This window comes from Natrix helvetica (assembly GCF_964273705.1).
Source record: "Natrix helvetica genome assembly, chromosome: 2".
Lineage (NCBI taxonomy): Eukaryota > Metazoa > Chordata > Lepidosauria > Squamata > Natricidae > Natrix > Natrix helvetica.
The window spans coordinates 287,463,524-287,485,276 of record NC_138552.1 but is presented as its reverse complement, the minus strand read 5'-3'; positions in this window follow the sequence as shown (position 1 = coordinate 287,485,276).

Genomic DNA, 21,753 nt, shown 5'->3' with positions numbered 1-21,753 from the left:
GAAAGGGAGCGCGCAAGCCAGGTGGAGCGCTGAAAGGGAGCGCGCAAGCCAGGTGGAGCGCTGAAAGGGAGCGCGCGCGATCCGGTGCGATCCAGCAGGAACCCACCACTGAGACGCACCCAGATTTTGAGCCTCTTTTCTGAGAGAAAAAGGTGCGCCTTATACTCCGAAAAATATGGTACCTTTTTTTTAAGTTTTTAACATCTGTTTCTTTTTATTGCTGTTCTTTATTTTACAACAACATTATTGGGTATTTACACCTTCTAAGACTGGGCAGCATAATACACATACACGAATAAATCCAGCTTTTTCTCTAAATAATGCCATTTATGTCTGAGCAGTGATTTCGAAAATGTTTAAAATTAAAACTTTTTTTTGCTCAAATTAAAGCCAAGCAACTGCTTGCACAAAGGTAAAAATTAAGATATAATTTGGTAGAAAAGTGGAAATACAGCACATCCATATTACAGCTGTCCATATTAAATAGGTTCTTCCTATATTAAAGGTAAATTTAATAGTTCTTTGTATGAAAGCAGAAGCCCAATCATTATTATTTTTTCTTAAATAAGGTCAAGCTGTAATTTACCACTGAGCTAATTCTGACGCCTGCCAGAAACTGACTTTTCCCGAAGAATATAAAAGCTGGGCTTGATAGGATTGATCCATGCTATGTTACGAGCATGCAAAAGAAAGAACAGTTTGGTTTAAAAGACATCAGCAGACAAAATACAGAGTCCAAAATAAAAATAACTACACGATTACTTCCACACAGTGCAGGAAATGTTGGACCTTCTTAAATAGCGACGCCAGCTGCATAGAAAACGGCTTTGAAATGAAATGTAAAAGAAATCAAAAAGTTATTTGTAATAAGGGAGAGAGTTTTGCTATAGAAAGACAGAAAGAAGGCATTGCCTATGTCTTAATTCCGGAGACAAATGTAAGAAGAGTCCCATGGGATTATACCACATGTTCGGGTGCCTACTAATCCATCACCAACTATGGGAAGACATCACCAAAAATAAAAAAAAAGAGGACACCTTACTGTATAACAAAGATGATAAATAACCTAAATTTGTGTTTGAGTTCTTCTCACAGTCATTCATTACCAAATGACTGTCAGCCTTGCAAGATAATCTGGACAAGAGGCACCCTCAGAAGTAATTAACTCTAACTTTATTGTAAGGTTACATTAACAGAATCTTGCAAGACTGAAATAACATCTCCCCTCCCCACCATTTACAGTCCAAGAAATTAGGGAGAGTCCTTCTGAGAGGTTTCCCATGCTCTCGTTTCTTAAAAAATACCTGGCTTAATGATAACAGTGATTTGCTAAATGATTGTGACAAAAAAAGTCTTAATATCAGGTGTGGTCACATGATGCTTCACTTAATGACCAAACCACAAATTTTCCAGTCCCTATTGTGGTCATAATTTGAGGACGACCCATAGGTAATTTTTTTGCTATAAAGATCTACCCCTAATCTGGTCTTTCAAGTCTTCCAACAGTGAAGATTAGATAAGATAGGTGAGGTGAGGTGAAGTGGGGTGAGATGAGGTAAGGTGAGGTGAGGTGAAGTGGGGTGAGATGAGGTAAGGTAAGGTATTTATTATTTATTTATTTCTTCGCATTTCTAGACTGCCCCCTCTCCCAAAAGGGACTCGGGGCGATGTACAGTCCACACAGCAAATAAATCATCCACAGTAAAATTCGTTAAATAGATAGACAGATGAATAAGTGAATAAATATAAATATGGAGGAGGTTAAAGAATTAAAAGAACTGTACAGCAAGAATATAAATATGGTTTTAAAACCCCTAAAATCAATTAAATTTAAAACAATACCCTCACAAGGTGAGGTGAGAGGAGAGGAGAGGAGAGGAGAGGAGAGGAGAAGAGAAGAGAAGAGAAGAGAAGAGTGGACAGGACAGGAGAGGTAAGAGGTAGGGTAGGACAGGATGGGATAGGATATGATAGGATAGGATATGATTGGATAGGATAGGATGTAAGAGATAAGAAGAGATGAGATAAAATAAGAGACGACATAAGACATAAGAGATGTAAGAGATAAGAAATAAGAGATAAAAGAGAAGAGAAGAGATGAGATAAGATAAAATAAGAGATAAGAGATAAGTGATAAGATGAGATGAGATAAAATATAAGATGAGCCACTATTGTCATTTTTTTTTACTGTGAACACACTGGCACATGTTAAAAATAAAATTCTGTTGCCCCTGACAGTACTGCGGGCCCTGATCAAGCAGCACTTATGTGCCGTGTCCTGGATAGAAGGAAGTGAATTTCCAATAATCTTTTCTGCCGTCCTCACCACTCTGCACCGCCTTTCTGTCTGAAGCAGCATCACCACTGCTGGGGGAGAAAAAAAATCCTCAAAGTATCATTACGAGACCAACCATGGCTTGCACCACTGAAGTTGAGAATCCCAGATGGACCAGGGCATTTAAGGGGGAAGAAAGTTCGAGAAAGTTCTGGATGAAAAGCTCCAGATACTTTGAGGCTCTTCCCCCGTTTCCCAGTTTCTCTGTGTTCGCTTGCGTTTCCCCCCACAAATGGGGGGGGGGAATGCACCCTCGCCCTCTCTATTATCTACATCAGCATGACCAATTGCTCAGAAAAATAATCATGGCATTTAATAAAATAAAAATACCCCCTATTCCATTTTCCCTGCAGCTCCTGGCTGTAGTTCTCCTTAACAACAGCACTCTCAGAAGATTTGTCAGGTGCTGAGTACGAGAGCAAGCAGGGAACAAGACTCTGCAGACCTACCAGCCAATCAATCTTAAGAAGTTGCTAAGTGAGAGATGGGATATAATGTAAGCCATTATTTCTTCCTTATGCATGAAAATGAATTATTCAGTAAAGATTTAGACTCCTTTTTATTACCATGTTGAATTTATGCCGCATACAAACCGTAAAGGCAGGCTGGAAATTGCTTTGTGCCCCCGCCTTCTCCTGCCACTGAGCCTGGCCATGGCTTACTCTTCTTTTGCACCTGACTGAATGCCTTGCCAGGATCAGGGAGGGTCTGCAAGGAGGTCAAAAAAGTCAAGATGGTGGCTATCACCAAGCAATCTGAGACCCACCCTTTTTAAACAGGGATTTGATACCTTCCCTTGCAGGCACGCATCTGCAGAATTGAGGGCCATTCCGTTACTACATGTAGAACAAGATTAACCTCTGCACACCCGCGTCCCTGCTCACTCCTCTCTGGGGATCAATGCTTGCTTTCAACTGACGTTTTCCTCTGGTTTCCCCCCCCCCCATTTTATGGATGGATCACTGAGTTTGCATTTTCCTAAACCCAGTGAAATAACAGAAGCTCAAAACAATAGTATTTCCCAGGGTGATCTAACTTCTTCTTTTTAAAAAAAATCATTAAAGTTTATTATAAGATAAAAATATAAAATGAAACAAAAGTTATAAAACGAAGAAAAGGAAGAAGAATAGAAAGAAAGAAAAAGAAAGGAGGGAGGGAGGGAGGGAGGAAGGAAAGAAGGAAGGAAGGAAGCCTTCAAAATCCATATTCTTCATCTCTTTTTTTCTCCTCAGACCCCGCCAAATCTTCTTTTTTTTATAAAGATTTTTTATTTTTATTTTGAATAAACACAAACAGACAAAACACAAAAAACCACAAAAACATATTCCATTACAAGTTGTAGAAAGTGTGTTGATTGGTTACAAAAACTTCCGTGCATCCCTTCCACAGTCATCATCTACAATTCATATCAAATCATATATTTTAAATCAAATATATGTATATATATTACTATCATCATACCTCAACCTTCATTTGACTATAATTGTTTTTACGTCCTTTTATATAAAATATTCCAGATTTAAAGCAAAACCACATAATGGCATTCCATTAGCTCTTCCCAATATCATCCAGTAACATTACATCTTTATAACATGTTCTAAATAAAAATTGGTTATATTTAATAACAGAGTTTCTAAACCTCCTTTCATAGTCACCATTTTCAATTTATATCAAATTTCCTCTTATCAAAACAATACATATATATGCATTATTATCATTATCAATCAATTATTTAACTATATCCATTTTATACATAGTGCTCTAAATGTAACTAAATTTAACTTACTTTTTTTTATTATAAGCTTTTATTACATCAACCTGTGTCTTTCCAGTAATAGTGCAGTCTTATGTCGCTTGCCATTTGTGGCATTAGTATTCTGGTTATTTCCTTAGTAGGATTGTATGGACTTCTCTTCACAACTTATTACTTATTGCATATCTTGTATAAGCTCGAAATCCTCCATCTGCTTCTTTGATCAGCTTATCTGTGGTTATCACTAGTGCTTCTGACAAGATTTCTCTCCTTAGTTCCATCAATTCTTCTCTCTTTTCTTCTTCTATACTTTGAAATCTGTCCTTTTGGACCTAAATCATTACACATCATCTGTGTTCTCCAGATTTTTTCTGGTGAATTGGGACCAGAGCCTCCATTGTTTAGCAACACACTCATTAAGTTAGTCAGTATGTGATTGCGTCCAATTTTATAACTTTTTGCCATGGTCATTAAGCGAACCATGCAGTTGTTAAGTGAATCTTGCTTCCCCCATCGACTTTGCTTGCTGGAAGCTGGCTGAGAAGCCCACAAAAGGTGATCATGTGACCCTGGGGTGCTGCAACTGTCATAAATACATGCCAGTTGCTAAGTGCTTGAATTGAATTGATGTGACAATCATAAATCAGAGGTGGGTTTCTACCAGTTTGCACCGGTTTGGGCGAACCCATAGTGGTAATTTGGCCTGGGTCGCAAAATCGGCAGCAACCCAGGCTGGCCACGCCCCCGAACAGGTTCCCCAGTCTCTGCTGCTGTTTTATTAGCATTTCATGGTCTTCGCTCATGTGCAGAACAATTTACAGTGAACTGCGCACGCATGCACACGCGAAGCAAACTGGTAGCAACGCCGGTATAATCCCATCCTTATCATAAATGTAAAGATAGATTGTAAGTCACTTTTTTCAGCATCGTTGTTACTTCAAATCACTGCTAAACAAATGGTCGTAAGCCTGAGGACTATTTTCAAGCAGTGTCATGAAGAATTGTAGGGTTCTGTGAGAACCTAATGGGGCTTTGTGAGAGGCTAAGGCAAGAAGAAAAAAAGACCCCTGGAATCCAGCCAATCTTCTATCACTACAACTCTGCGTCTTGATCAGGAGTTGTGGGGATTTTTTTGGTTTAACTAGAAGTTTGAAAAGTTTCAGCTATCATCAGACTTCCTTGAGAATGGAAGGGGAACTTACTTGGACCCCAGCAGTTTTATCTGAATGATGTTTCTCTGAGCATAACTTTATAATAAGAGCCGTGGTGGCGCAGTGGTTAGAATGCAGTATTGCAAGGCTAATTCTACTGAACCGTAATTCTACGGTTCGATTCTGACCGGCTCAGGTTGGCTCAGCTTTCCATCCAATGATGGGATTCAAAAAAAATTACTACCGGTTCTGTGGGCATGGCATGGTTTGGTGGGCGTGGCAGGGGAAAGCATACTGTAAAATCTCCATTCTTTCCCCACTCCAGGGGAAGGATACTGCAAAATCCCCATTCCTTCCCGATCAGCTGGGACTTGGGAGGCTGGGCCAGTCAGAGGTGGTATTTACCGGTTCTCTGAACTACTCAAAATTTCCACTACTGGTTCTCCAGAACTGGTCAGAACCTGCTGAATACCACCTCTGCTTCCATCCTTCCTAAGTCAGTAAGATGAGGATCCATATTGTTGGGGGCAATAAACTGTAAACTGTTTAGAGAGGGCTGTATAGCATGGAGAAGCGGTATATAAATCTAAGTGATATTGCTATTATATATAACTTCATTATTATCAAGCCCTGAAGGCACAGTGGTTAAAATGCAGCATTGCATGCAATCTCTGGAGTTTGATCCTGACAGGGCTCAAGGTTGACTCAGCCTTCCGTCCTTCTGAGGTCAATAAAACGAGAACCCTGGTTGTTGAGGGCAATATGCTGACTCTGTAAACTGCTTAGTGAGAGCTGTAAAATAACTATGAAGCGGGTATATGAGTCTAGGTGCTATTGCTATAAGGCAGGGGTGTCCAAACTTGGGAACTTTAAGACTTGTGAACTTCAACTCCCAGAATTCCCCAGCCAGCCATGCTGGCTGGGGAATTCTGGGAGTTGAAGTCCACAAGTCTTAAAGTTCTCAAGTTTGGACACCCCTGCTATAAGGCTTACTTCCCTATTTTACCTTTGCAACTGGAAAACAGCTGCAATGGATTAGTGAAAAGACAGTAGCTGCATTTACAGGTAATCCTCGACTTAAGACCACAGTTGAGTCCAAAATTTCCATTGCTAAGCAAGATAGCTGTTAAGTGAGTTTTGCCCTATTTTACGACCTTTTTTGCTACAGTTAAGTGAACCGTTGCAGTTGTTAAGTTAGTAACATGGTTATTACGTAAACCTGGCTTCCCCATTGACTCTGCTCATCCAAAGGTCGCAAAGAGTGATCACAGGACCCCGGGAGAGTGCTATCGTCATAAACACGAGCCAGTTGCCAAACATCCAAATTATGATCAGATGACCATGGGGAGTCAGCAACGGTCATAAGTGTGCAAAACAATAATAGTTTTCAATGCTTTGTAACTTTGAACCATCGCTAAACAAATGTTTGTTGGTCCAGGACTACCGTTATTATCGACTGGAAACCCCTTATGGTCTTTTTTGTTTGTATTATTGACTGGAAAGCCCTTATGGTCTTTTTGTTGGAGAGGGAGGGAGGGGGAAGAGGGAGAGGGAGTGAGGAAGGGAAGGAGAGAGTGGAAGAGAGAGAGAGAGAGAGAGAGAGAGAGAGAGAGAGAAACTAAAATATAAATGTACTTATAACTGCTAAGAAGGGAAACCACTTCTTTATAACTTTCGACTTTCTCTTTCTTTGCACCTGTTTTCATTTATTACTTTTTTCTTTCAAAATGTGTATTGTTTTTATTCTCTTGAAAAAAAATTTACGTAGGTGGAATCATTTGTTCCTGGAGCAGCTGGTGGTTGATCTGGCAATTTGAAGGATGCTTCAAAATTTATTTCCAAGAATTTTCTAGGAACTGAAGGACTTTCCATTCTTCTAAGACGGAACATTTAAGCTTGTCTGGTATTAATTCAGGCTATTCTTTTTTTTTAAAAAAAAAGATATATTTACATATTTCCTGTTCCATTGCAGTAGGTTATAGTCTAATGCATTATGTGAATTCCCCGAAAAGATAATTTGGTATTCAGAATAAATCTGGTTCTGTATGAATGCCAACACAGAGACTGTTTACGTACATCTGAATTGATAAAGTCTCTTTTGAATTAAGCTTAGCTTGGCATGTTATGGACACACCATGCATTTTTCTGGGCAATAATAAAAAAAATAGTTTGCCATAACCTTCCTCGACATTTTTTTTTTTTACCTTTTTAGCCTACCACTTACCATTCTGTTAGCAGTTGGTTCTGCTACCTGGGGGGGCATTGTAGTTGATACCTAGCTTTAAAATGAATTAACAAGCTGTGTGAATTTTAAAAACAATCTATTTGTTGTATGTATTCTTGCAAACCACTGGATGTCTAATATGGTTTTGATCCCCGTATTATAAAAAAGGTGTTGAAACTCTGGAAAGAGTGCAGAAAAGAACAACAAAGATAGTTAGGGGGCTGGAGGCTAAAATATATGAAGAACGGTTGCAGGAATTGGGCTTCTCTATTCTAGTGAAAAGAAGGACTAATTGTGACATGATAGCAATATTCCAATATTTAAGGGGCTGCCACAAAGAAGAAGAGGGTCAACTTATTTTCCAAAGCACCAGAAGACAAGACAAGAAACAATTAATGGAAACTAATCAAGGAGAAAAAAGCAACCTAAAACAAAGGAGAAATTTCCTAATAGTGAGAATAATTACCAGTGGAATGACTTGGCTCCAGAAGTTGTGAGTGCTCCATCACCGGAAGCTTTTAAGAAGAGACAGGACAGCTTCTTCTCTCAAAGGGTATGGTCTCCTGATTGAGTAGGGAGTTAGACTAGAAGACCTCCAAGGTCCCTTCCAGCTCTGTTATTCTGTTACCCTGTGACATGTACTTTAATCTGATAGGTTGCCCTCAGGTTTTGATTTTCCAGATCTCCACTCACTGGATTTCAGATACAACAGACAAAATTTTAGGTTGGATTTTACACACACACACGTTCCTTCTAAAGTACAAGTCTATTGTTTTTGAAGCAGGCCAAATAATCGATGTAAATTGGCATAATTTGTGGAATGAAGCAACTGTCATTTTTATGTTATTTGCATCGGATGGATCTAAAGGGATGCAAATGGTGGAGTAGCAACAATTTGAATGTATCAGATAGAGGGTTTTATAACGCCCCATTCTTCCCAATGATTTGTTAATTCAAGATTTCACTGTACATGCTATAAAAGGTAAAGGTTCCCCTCGCATATATGTGCTAGTCATTCCCGACTCTAGGGGGCAGTGCTTATCTCCGTTTCAAAGCCAAAGAGCCAGCGCTGTCCGAAGATGTCTCTGTTTTCATGTGGCCGGCATGACTCAACGCCGAAGGCACACGGAATGCTGTTACCTTCCCACCAAAGGTGGTCCCTACTTTGCTATTTACATTTTTACATGCTTTCGAACTGCTGGGCTGGCAGAAGCCGGGACAAGTAACGAGAGCTCACTCCAGTGGTGAAATTCATTTTTTTTTACTACCGGTTCTGTGGGCATGGCTTGGTGGGTGTGGTGTGGCTTGGTAGGCATGGCTTGGTGGATAATAATAATAATAATAATAATAATAATAATAATAATAATAATAATAATAATAATAATAAAAAATTTGAATTTATTAGCCGCTCCCTTTCCAGGCAGGACTCGGGGCGGCGTACAATGGAACATATAGACATAACACATGTGTACAAACACATAAACATACATATATACAAAGACATACATGCACGGAGAAGGTAACAAATTACAACATTTAGACAATTAAAATCACCATTAACATACCCCAATAGTAAAAACCCAATGTACAATTAAAATTTAAAATTTAAAATTTAAAAAAGACAGTCAGGAGGAATAAGAAAAATTACGGTTGAGCCAGGCCAGATAATTGAAAGAGGTGGGTCTTCAACTGTACACGGAAGGAGCGGAGATCGGAAGTAATCCTGATGTCACGGGGGAGGTCATTCCACAGGGCTGGGCCCATCACAGAGAAGGCTCTGCTCCTGGGTGTCGCCCCCAACACTGTTTGGCGGACGGCACCCGGAGAAGTCCCTCTCTGTGTGAGCGAATTGGTCGTAGGGATGTGTGGGGCAGGATGCGATCCTGCATGTAACTAGGTCCTGTGCCATGAAGCGCTTTAAATATCATAATCAAAACCTTGAAACGCACTCGGTAGACCACAGGAAGCCAGTGCAGCTCGCGCAGGAGAGGTGTTCCAGGGGAGTATCTAGTCCTCCCCATAATCACCCGCGCGGCCACGTTCTGGACCAACTGTAGTCTCCGAGTGCATCTCAAGGGAAGCCCCATGTAGAGAGCATTGCAGTAGTCCAGGCGAGACGTCACTAGCGCATGGGTGACTGTGCGTAGGGCATCCCGGTCCAATAAGGGGCGCAATTGGCGCATCAGGCGGACCTGATGGAACGCCCCCCTTGCCACGGCTGTTACATGGTCATCCATGGACAGCCGGGCATCTAGGAGGACGCCCAAATTGCACACCTGTTCCATGGGGGCTAGTTGCACACCCCCAATGGCCAGAGATGGAAGCACCTGGTTGAACCGGGGGGCCGGAAGCCACAGCCACTCCGTCTTGGAAGGGTTGAGTTTTAGTCGGTTGCCATCCATCCAGACCCGTACGGCCTCCAAACACCGGGACATCATTTCGACGGCCTCATTGGGGTGGTTCGGGGTGGAAATGTATAGCTGAGTATCATCAGCATACAGATGATATCCCACCCCAAAACCACGGATGATCTCGCCCAGCGGTTTCATGTATGTGTTGAACAGGAGAGGCGAGAGCACCGATCCCTGTGGCACTCCACATGTGAGTGACCTCCGGGTCGAACTCTGCTCCCCTGCCAACACACGTTGCGTCCGGTCAGAGAGGTAGGAGCCAAACCACCGTAAAACGGTGCCCCTGACTCCCAGCCCCTCTAGCCGGTGCAACAGGATACCATGGTCGATGGTATCGAACGCCGCCGAGAGATCTAATAGGACCAGGATAGAGGAACAACCCCTATCTCTGGCCCTCCAGAGATCATCAACCAATGCGACCAAGGCCGTCTCCGTGCTGTGCCCGGGTCGGAAGCCGGACTGGCGCGGGTCTAGATAATCATATTCCTCCAGGTGACGTGGGAACTGCTGTACCACCACACTCTCTACAACCTTCGCTAAAAAAGGAAGGTTGGAGACTGGACGATAATTGACTAGGTCCGTTGGGTCCAGGGAAGGCTTCTTGAGCAGGGGCCTCACCACCGCCTCTTTCAAGGCGGCCGGTAGAGACCCCTCACCCAACGAGGCGTTCACTAGGCCCAGGAGCCAGTCGCGCGTAACCTCCCAGGATGCCAGTACAAGCCAGGAGGGACACGGGTCCAATAAACATGTGGTGGGTCGCAGACGACCACGCAACCTGTCCAAATCCTCGATGGCAACCGAGTCAAACTCCTCCCAAAGCGGTCCCTCAAGACTCGCCACGGGCGTCTCTACTGGACCACTGAAAGGGGCCCATCCCATCCGGATTTGAGCGACTTTGTCCTGTAGATATTTCCCAAACTCCTCTGCTCTGCCCTGTAAAGGGGCTTCCCGCGGTCTCTCAAACAAGAGGGAGCGAGTCACCCGAAACAGGGCGGCAGGGCGGTTATCTGCGGATGCAATAAGAGCGGCGCAATGTTGACGTTTGGCCGCTCTTAATGCCACAAGGTACGTCCTCAAATAGGCTCGTGCCTGTGCTCGGTCAAATTCGGAACGGGAGGATCTCCAACGACTCTCTAGGCATCTCTTGTGGCGTTTCATCACCCTTAGCTCCTCAGTAAACCAAGGGGCCAGGGTGGTTCGTCGCCGCAGGAGAGGCCGCAAAGGCGCCACCCGGTCAAGGGCCCCGGTAGTCGCACTATTCCATGCGTCCACCAGGTCCTCTACTCGGGGGCGGGTCAGGTCCACAGGACGTGGCCCAAGCTCCGTCTGGAACCTATCTGGTTCCATCAGGCGCTTGGGGCGGAACCATCTAATACCTTCCGGTTCCGCCTCCTCGCGGTGGGGGGTAGCACCAGGGAAGTCAAGCCGGAGAAGTGAGTGATCCGACCATGACAGGGGAATAATGGCTAGATCCCCTATTCCCAGATCACTCGTCCACTGGCCAGAGACAAAGACAAGGTCCAGCGTGTGGCCTCCCTCGTGAGTAGGGCCCTGAATTAACTGGGTCAGGTCCATGGCTGTCATGGAAGCCATGAACTCCCGAACCCCCTCAGACGCTTCTCCCATCGACGGCAGATTAAAATCCCCCATCACTAAAAGTTTGGGGGTCTCAACCGCCACCGATGAGATCAGCTCGAGGAGTTCAGGCAGGGCCGCTGACGTATAGCGAGGAGCCAGGTATACTATCAGCAGGCCCAACTGCCTCCCTGGGCCCCATCTCACGACAAGGGACTCACACCCGGATGTCTGTGGCACGGTGAACTCTCTCGGCTCTAAGTCTTCCCGGATAATCACTGCTACCCCACCGCCCCTTCCCTGGGCCCGAGGCTGGTGAAATGCTCGATAACCTGGTGGGCACATTTCCACGAGGGGTAAACCACCCTCGTGGCCCAACCAGGTCTCGGTTATTCCTGCGAGGTCCGGCTCCCCCTCCAAAATTAGATCGTGGATGAGGGGGGCCTTATTGACAACGGACCTCGCATTGCATAACAGCAGTCTCAGGCCTTGGGTCTGTAGATCCTGGCCACCTAGTATGCAGGGGTTGGTACGAACGACCGGGAATGACCAAAAACCCCGGTCTCCCAACCGACTACGCGCTCTTGATCTGTCCTCGCACCTGCCCCTCCCCACGACCGTTGGTATCAAGGAGCCCTGCACAGGAATGCTATCTTCCCTCTCCTCCCCCACTCCGCTCCCTCCTCCTTCAACCACACCTAGGTGCCTGGCTCTCCCATCCCTCCTGACCTGTTCCCCCCCCCCTGGAACCCCTTACAATTTTTTAAAAACAATTAATTAAAAAACCCCTTAATGTGCGCTTCCTCCACCTCTCTGGGTTAATGAACCCGTCCTCGAGGTGGGCCCTTGAGAGGGCAGGAGGCCATAACTGCGAGAGGGGGGACTCCCGCATTAAAATAAGGTCAGACCTCGCATACATAATAAATGATAAATGATAAATACATAAATACACCGGGCTAAAGATGGATACTGGGTGCTAAAGGTGTTAAATAAGTCTACCCGTTAAAAATCATGACAGAACGGCAACCAAGATTACAAGATGAGAAAGATAAGAGAGATGGGTAAAGAAATAGGTAGAAGTGGTTAAAAAATAAGTAGGGCCTATAATCTACAGTTCTCAATAGTAGGGGGTTAGGCAGTTCTTAAAAAACCGTAAGAGAGTGAGCAGATAATCCATAGCGGGTGGGGTGGGGGGGTCAACAGCTCCCCGCAGTCCTTCCAAGCCCCAGATGGTAAGGGGTTGAGCCGTCCTCAAAGTCTATACAAAGACAAGCGGATAATCCATAATGGGAGGGAGGTGGTGTCGACGGCTCCCCGTGAACCTTTCAAGCCCCAGCGTCGCCTAAGCGCCATTTCAGGCGGCCTCTGTTATTCACTCCACACCTTCTGCCGGCCTCCGGCGCCCTCCAAGAACTCCGGCGACTCCAATGTTTCAATGTTTCAATGTTTCAAGCCCAGCTCAAACCTCCCACGACCTCCACTGGGCTTCTGGTAGGCTCGGGGCTCCCAGCAGGTCCAGCGGGTCGGGGGACTGATGTTTAGAGCCCCCGATGATCTTCCGGGCCGCCTCTGCCACCAACGCCTCCCTCCGCCTTCTCTCGTGTGGGACGCCATCGTGTCCCCGTCGCTAGCCGCTCAGGGCGTCGCTGGTCTCACCTCGGGCTGTCGTAGCTGCCGTGGCTTGCAAAAATGCCCGCAAACGCCGGCCAAGCAGATCGTAACCGCCAAGACGCCAGCTCCAGCAGCCGTCGACGCCTGCAGTCTCCCGGAATAAGCCGACGCGCGCGCACGCCGACCGCCATTTCCCGGCTCACTACAGATTTTCGAAAAACACCGGTTTGCTTCTTCCACTCTCCTGTGCCGTCTGGCCACCCTGGGGGACCACTAGGGTCCTGAAATAAGCCAGGGTGGTCCTTGGGTAGGTTCGTGGTCCTCCAGTTCGTCTAAGGACCAGCAGCACCCAGCCCGGTCAAAAAGAGCCCCGAAAAAACACGGAGCTCAGAGGCTGACCGCCATCCTCCAGGATAATGCAAAATCTCCAATCCAATCCCATTCCAGGGGAATGATAGTGCAAAATCTCCTTTCCCACCCCACTCTGGGTCAGCCAGAGGTGGCATTTGCCGGTTCTCCGAACTACTCAACATTTCTGCTACTAGCTCTCCAAACTACTCAAAATTTACGCTACCAGTTCGCCAGAACCTGTCAGAACCTGCTGGACTTCACCCCTGGCTCACTCCATTACATGACACTTAGGATTTGAACCACCGAACTGCCGACCTTTCTGATCGACAAGCTCAGCATCCTAGCCACTGAGCCACCGTGGCTTGCAAAAACCACGCTCTTGATCTGTCCTCGCACCTGCCCCTCCCCACGACCGTTGGTATCAAGGAGCCCTGCACAGGAATGCTATCTTCCCTCTCCTCCCCCACTCCGCTCCCTCCTCCTTCAACCACACCTAGGTGCCTGGCTCTCCCATCCCTCCTGACCTGTTCCCCCCCCCCCTGGAACCCCTTACAATTTTTAAAAAACAATTAATTAAAAAACCCCTTAATGTGCGCTTCCTCCACCTCTCTGGGTTAATGAACCCGTCCTCGAGGTGGGCCCTTTGTATGTGTTATAAAAGCTGCCAAATGATTACAGATAAACAACCCAAATATCAGCTAGCATTTCTAATCTGCTTTCATCTTCATGGCTTTAGAGTCTCAAAATTCAAAGTGGACTAAAGAGATGTCTACCGTAATGTTTATGTTTTTTTTTAAAAAAAAGCATTGCTGGAACACAGAGGCCACAACTGCAGCCCCATCCCTTGTTTGCCATTAGCTTATTACTATGATGGCAAGCTTAAGGCACCTGTGGCACAGGGAGCCATTTGTTAGGGCACGCAAGGCGTTGCCCTGTCAGCTCCAGCCAGCTGACTTTGGCCTTCTTTTGAGGCTGTTTTTTGCCCTCCGGAGGCTTCCTTGAATCCTCCAGAGCGCGAAAAACAGGCCCTACGTGAAAACCGGAAGTTCAGCAACAGACTTCCAGGTTCCCCATAGGGCCATTTTTCGCCCTCCGGAGAATTCAAGGAAACCCCCTAGAAAGCCTCTGGAGCCTGGGGAGGGTGAAAAAAGCACACCAAAAGTGGGGGGGGGTACACGTGCATGAACACTAGGGTCACACGCATAGCATTATGGGTGTGGCACGCCTGCGCATGACCCTCCCTGCGCTCCCCCCACTCTTGGCATGAGAGCCAAAAAAGGTTAGCCATCACTGGCCTATTACTTGACAGAGTCCAAAATAGTTGCTAAAGCCAAAGTCTAGCAGGGGGGAAAAAAAGACAATCTTATCAGACACAGACATCGATCTAAATTTATTTACGTGTTGCTTCTTAGAATAATAATGTCAGTTTGCAGGACGTTATAGGTATTATTTTGATTTTTTTCTGGGTAAACAAACAAGCCCAGGAAAGCAAAAAGTTTCTTGCTAGCCAGAGACAATATTTGCAAAACAGGGGGAAACTTGTAAGGAGGTTTAGCTGAAGTTGAAGCAGGATGATCCCTTCATAACAATTAATTACTGCTTTAAAGCCGGAAGGAAAAAGTCCATCAGGAACGGCAATAACTTGCTATTTTCCTGGCCATGAAATCTACAAGTCAAAGGTGAGGAAATAGCTGCACACTGCAGAGTGATAAAGCTGTGTGAGTGAGTCTATGGTTGCAACATTGCAGTATAATAAAGAGCCCTGGCATCAGATATTTTGGAAGCCAGAATAGCTAGTAATTTCTGTATCTCCGCGCTTCAAATTGGAAGAATATGCTGAAATGCGAAAACCGACAGAGCCGATGTGATTTTTGCATCCTGCTATGAAAATATAACTGTCAGAGAACAAACTGTCCCAATATGTTTGGCATGCAGCAGTCGGTGATGGGAAAGTAATTAGAATTGGAAAAGAACAACGAGAAATGAATAGGAGGTGAGGCAATAGGTTGTAGGGACATGAAATTTGAGGGCACCCTTGTAATCTTGGTGGGGAGGTCATGGATAGCATCCTGCTGGAGGAGAGGGGGGAGGAGGAGGAAGAGGAGGAGGAGAAGACAGAGGCGGAATAGTGAATATAGAAAACCTGCAAACATTCAACCAACTAATTATTATTTATTATTATTATTTATTGGACTTCTAGACTGCCCCCTCTCCCGGAAGGGACTCGGGGCGGTGTACAGGTACAAATTAAAATCATACAGTCAAAATACATATAACTAAAATCGAATTAAATACACCCCTGTACAAATTTATAAAAATTAAAACTTAACCTTAAAACCAAATCACAAAATTTAGAAATACAAACTGAGGTGGGAAAGCTGGAATTAGGCCAGGCCGGCTAGATGAAACAAGTGGGTTTTGAGTTTCTGGCGGAAGGAGCGGAGATCCGTGGTCGTTCTAATGTCAGGGGGAAGGTCATTCCAGAGGCTCGGGCCCACCACAGAGAATGATATCAGTGAAGGGGGCATCCAAGGTAAAAGAATGGGGGTTTGGAGGGGTTTGGGAGAACCTCTAGCTAAGATTCTGTGCAATTCGGAGAACCCCCAAATCTCACTCCCGGCTGGCCCCACCCCGCCTGCCCTCCCCTCCCAGGAGTCCCCACGCAGCTCATTTTGGGTGCAGGTAAGTGCAGGGCACGCATGGAGGCTCGGGGAGGGGACAAAACGGGCCTACTGGAAATTTGGGAAAGCTGGAAACGGGCTACACAACGGGCAATCATATTCACTTATTGATTTTTATTTATTTATTTTATTTATTTAGTTTGTCAAACATGTACGAGATAACAGCTATAAGTATAAACATGGACATGAGCACATGAAATGAGTACAAAGAAATGAGGACAGTAGGACAGGGACGGAAGGCATGCTGGTGCGCTTATGCACACCTCCTTTACCGACCTCTTAGGAATGGGGTGAGGTCCACAGTAGACAGTTTAAGGTTGAAGCCGTGGTGGTTAGAGGATGTAACAACGGAGTCAGGTAGAGCATTCCAGGCGTTGACCACTCTGTTGCTGAAGATGTACTTTCTGCAGTCTAGTTTGGAGCGATTTACCTTGAGTTTGTATCTATTGTTTGCCCATGTATTATTGTGGTTGAAGCCGAAGTAGTCGTTGACAGGCAGGACGTTGTAGCAGGCAATTTTGTGTACTGTGCTTAGGTCCGATCGCAGGCGACCTAGTTCAAGATTGTCCAAGCCCAAAATTTCAAGCCTGGTAGCATAAGGGATTTGATTGTGAGCAGAGGAGTGGAGTACTCTTCTCATGAAATACCCCTGGACTCACTCGATTGTATTAATGTCTGATAAGCAGTGTCGACCAGGTGAAGTGCAAACCTAGCTTCTTGTACTGGCTTCTTAAACATATACATACTATATGATCTATATAGTATGCAAACTGAATCAATTGTGATTTATTCACTATATCATAGATAGGTATTTCCTAATAGAACAGCAACTCCAAATCACTTGTCCGATCGGCTGGCTATCTGGTGATACAGTAATAGCACAAGAGGCAGTTTGGTCCAATGGGTAAGGTACCCAGTTAGAAATCAGCAGGCTGTGCGTTCTAGTCTCTCACCTTAGGCGTGAATGCCAATCACCAGGTGACTGTAAATTCTAGCCTCAGTTAAGCAATGAAAACCGGTTGGGTATCTTTGGGGAAATCACTCCTTCTCAGCCCATCCCACCTCCCAGGGTTGTTGTTAGGGAAAGATAAGAGGGAGAAATATTAGCTATGTTCACTGCCTTAAGTTATTTATAAAAATAATAAAGGCAGGATTTAAAAGAGCTAAAAAAATGGCAGTGTAAGGAACATCAGGTTGGGGGCTGGTATAATAGAGATAATGGTAACTCTTTGTTTCTCGGGAGCTTCTGTTACCATTTCCATCCTAATTTAGGCTGGTGAAGATGGTGAAGGAGGCAAAAAAAAATCTTGCTGCTGAAGTTCAGTTATTTCACCACCCAGTTAATGTGAGTTGCTTACCAAGGCATCTGAAGGACACCAAATTCAAGAAGATTTAAAATTTCACCCAGATAAACTAGAATTGTAATTCCCTTTTCAGGTTTCTCTGTCTGCATTAAAGGTAAAGGCTCCCCTTGCACATATGAGCTAGTCATTCCCTACTCTAGAGGGCAGTGCTCATCTCTGTTTCAAAGCTGAAGAGCCAGTGTTGTCCGAAGACGTCTCCGTGATCATGTGGACAGCATGACTAAATGCCGAAGGCGCATGGAATGCTGTTACCTTCCCACCAAAGTTGGTCCCTATTTTTCTACTTGCATTTTTACTTGACTTCGAATTGTTAGGTTGGCAGAAGCTGGGACAAGTAACAGGAGCTCACTCCGTTACACGGCACTAGGGATTCGAACAGCCAACCCTTCTGATCGACAAGCTCAGCGTCTTAGCCACTGAGCCACCCTCTGTCTGCAATAGGACATTGTAAAAGCTTGTTTGGCTGAACTCTACCCATCTCTACAACTCCTACACATCTGGTTTCAAAAACGCAGGAAACAGGGATTGTAAAATCAAATAAGGTTATTCAGACAGCCATACTCCGTTCAGGCTATAACTTGAAATAAATCCTGAATATTTTTGTAGGCTTGCCTCAAAAGCACGGATGAGAAGATCCAGGAGAAATCACCAAAGAGCTAATTTTACTTTCCGGTGATGAAAGTTTGAGCTTTATTGGTTGAAAAAAAATAGTTCTCGAGAGTGGCTAGGAAGAGCAGATCAAAGTCCTGCTTAATCCACTCTCTTCCCAAAGAGGAAATCGGAAGGGTGAAAGTATTCTTGTAGTCTTCTACGCAACTCCATTAACAAGAGCATATTGCTTTGATGCTAAAGTGAATCATGATGCAATTTTATCTTCTTCCACCATCAAGTTGCTTCTTCTCCTTTTTAAAGGCTGTAGGCCCATCAGGATATCTTAGGAACATGCATTTTCTAGTACACCTTTTGGTCTGTGAAGCCATGTAATCTGCAGCAGGCTGCCGGGTTTGGCTCGGTGCTGATTTTTGTGCTGGCTGCATACTTCTCCCTGCAAGTGCTTCCACATTCTAATAGGACAAAGAAATGAAGATTTAGGTCTTCACTCAACCCTTGCGTTTATCGTGTAAGTTTGGATACTTTCTCGTAGCCAAACTTTTCTTGTTGTTCTAAGGCAGTGTTTCTCAACCTTGACAACTTGAAGATGTCCGGACTTCAACTCCCAGAATTCTGGGAGTTGAAGTCCGGACATCTTCAAGTTGCCAAGGTTGAGAAAGACTGCTCTAAGGATTAAAATAAGGGTAGATTTGCATTTTGTTTCTCGGGACATCTTAGAACGAAGAGGGGTACGAAAAAAAGAAAACAATAAATAAATGTGTTCTTTTAATCCAAAATAAATAAATAAATAAAGTGTTTCATTTCAACAGACACCAAGTCCTTTTGAGGGATGCCGCTCCAATGTGCATGAAAAGGTAAAATCTGATACAGGTAGTCCTCGATGTACGGCCACGATTGAGCCCAACATTTATGTTGCTCAGCGAAACATTTGTTAAGGTGAATTTTGCCCCATTTTACAACCTTTCTTGCCATGGTTGTTAAATGAGTTACTGCAGTTGTCAAGTTAAATAATGTGATTCTTAAGTGAATCTGGCTTCCCCATTGACTCTGCCTGCCAGAAAGGGATCAAATGACCCCAGGACATCCCAACCGTCATAAATATGAGTCAGTTGCGAAGCCTCTGAATTTTGATCAGGTGACCATTGGCGTAACAGTTGTAAGTGTGAAAAATGGGCGTAAGTCACTTTTTGCCAGTGATGTTGTAAGTGAATAGTCACTAAACGAACTGTTTCACGTTGAAGACTACCTGCACCTCCACAAATTTATAATGCAGAGCATATTTTCTCAGAGGTCCTATACAGACAGTCCTCAACTTGCAACCATTCGCATAGTGACCATTTGAACTTACAATGGTGCTGAAAAAAATAACTCATGGCTGACAAATGTCACAGCATTCCTCAATATCACATGATCAAAATACATACAATACAATACAATAGGAGAGTTGGAAGGGACCTTGAAGGTCTTCTAGTCCAACCCCCTGCCTAGGCAGGAAACCCTATACTGTTTCAGACAAATGGCTATCCAACATCTTCTTAAAGACTTCCAGTGTTGGGGCATTCACAACTTCTGGAGGCAACTTCTGTTCCACTGATTAATTGTTCTAACTGTCAGGAAGTTTCTCCTCAGTTCTAAGTTGCTTCTCTCCTTGATTAGTTTCCACCCATTGCTTCTTGCTCTACCCTCAGGTGCTTGGAAAATAGTTTGACTAACTCTTCTTTGTGGCAACCCCTGAGATATTGGAACACTGCTATCATGTCTCCCCTAGTCCTTCTTTCTATTAAACTAGACATACCCAGTTCCTGCAACCGTTCTTCATATGTTTTAGTCTCCAGTCCCCTAATCATCTTTGTTGCTCTTCTCTGCACTCTTTCTAGAGTCTCCACATCTTTTCTACATTGTGGCGACCAAAACTGGATGCAGTATTCCAAGTGTGGCCTTACCAAGGCATTATAAAGTGGTATTAACATTTCACGTGATCTTGATTCTATCCCTTTGTTTATGTAGCCTAGAACTGTGTCAGGGGTGGGTTCCTGCCAGTTCTATCCTCTTCTATAGAAGAGGTTCCACAAATCTACAGTGCCATTTAGAACCGGTTCCAGCTACCTCACCCCGCCCATCCGCACATCATCACGATGAAGAGCGAGAGGAGGAATTCTGGGAGTTGAAGTTCACAAGTCTTAAAGCTGTCAAGTTTGAACACCCCTGGTTTTTTTTTTAAAGGGTTAGAGGTGTAAGGGTCTTGTAACGTGACAGCTTTAAGACTTGCGTGCTTCAAATGCCAGAGTTTCTGAGCCAACATTTTGGTTGCTAAGCAAGAGCGTTGTTAAGTGAGTTTCACCACATTTTACAAGTTGGCCATGCCCACCCAGTCGCATGGCTGGCAAGCCACTCCCACTCAGTCACATGGCTGGCAAGCCACTCCCACAAAGCAGGCCACACCTACAGAAGAGGTTCTAAACAATTTTGAAACCCACCACTGAACGGTGTTGGCTTTTTTGGCAGCTGCTGCATATTTAAATGGTTGCCCACTAGGATTCCAAGGTGCTGTTTGGCAACTAGCATGTATTTATGATTATTGCAATGTCCTGGGGTCACATGATCGCCATTTGCATCCTTCCCAGCTGCCTTCCAACAAGCAACGTCAATAGGGGAGGCCAGATTTGCTTAACAACCATGTGATTCACTTAACGACTGTGGCGATTCACTTAGAACTGCAGCTGAATGTTTTTCGGTCTAACACAGGGGTGTCAAACTGGATTTCTTCGAAGGCCGGATCAGCATTGTAGTTCTCTGCGGGCCATCCGGTGGGGGGGGGGGTTAGAGATGGGATGGACGCCTCCTGCAGCAACCTGAGTGCTGCAGGAGGCTGTCCAGGCCAAAAACAGGGTTCAGGGGGGCTGCATGTGGCCCCCTGCGCCCTGTTTTGGCCTGTAAGAATTCAGCACCCACCCCTCCGCTAGGGAAATGAGACATTTTAGGAAATATTAAAAGGGAAGAATATTTCCCATAAAAGGGAGGCAGAAACTCTAATGTACATCCTGTGGGTTCACCCAGTTGAAAGTTCATATCCCCACACCCCATAATTCACCACATGTTCCAATCATCATCTTCCACGCTGGCATCTACACCCCTCTGCTTCTGGTCAGGTGTTGAGGTGTGGAGACAAAAGATGACCTTGAGCTTCTAGGAAGAATCAAAACAATACATTCCACAATCCTACTCCTTTCTATCCCCCCCTCCCAACTACTACACTAATGAAACACATAGGAAATTATAAGAAAGTGTGGCAGGCCAAAGATTCTTAAAGGAACCTCTGCAGGCCTGACACTCAGGCTCCCCCACACACACCTTTGTCAATGGGCCATTAAGGCCTGGGCCAGTCTATTCTACACAACAAAGATCTACCTCCTTCAAGCAGAGCCATAATAGGAATTGCCCAAAGCCCTTTCATTACATCATCACCCAGCAAGGCTCAACCAAGCCTGGGACACAGACAGCCTACAAAGTTAGCTAAGGTCCCCACCTCCTGGGAGTCTGACAGCCAATAGGATACATTTCTTTCACAGGAACAGGAAGCTCTAAGGTCGGGCCCCAACAGAGGATATAAATCTATCCCTCTCTCCACGCCATGTGCCTTTTTGCCCAGGACTTCAAATCATGTCCACCATTAAACCATCTTTCC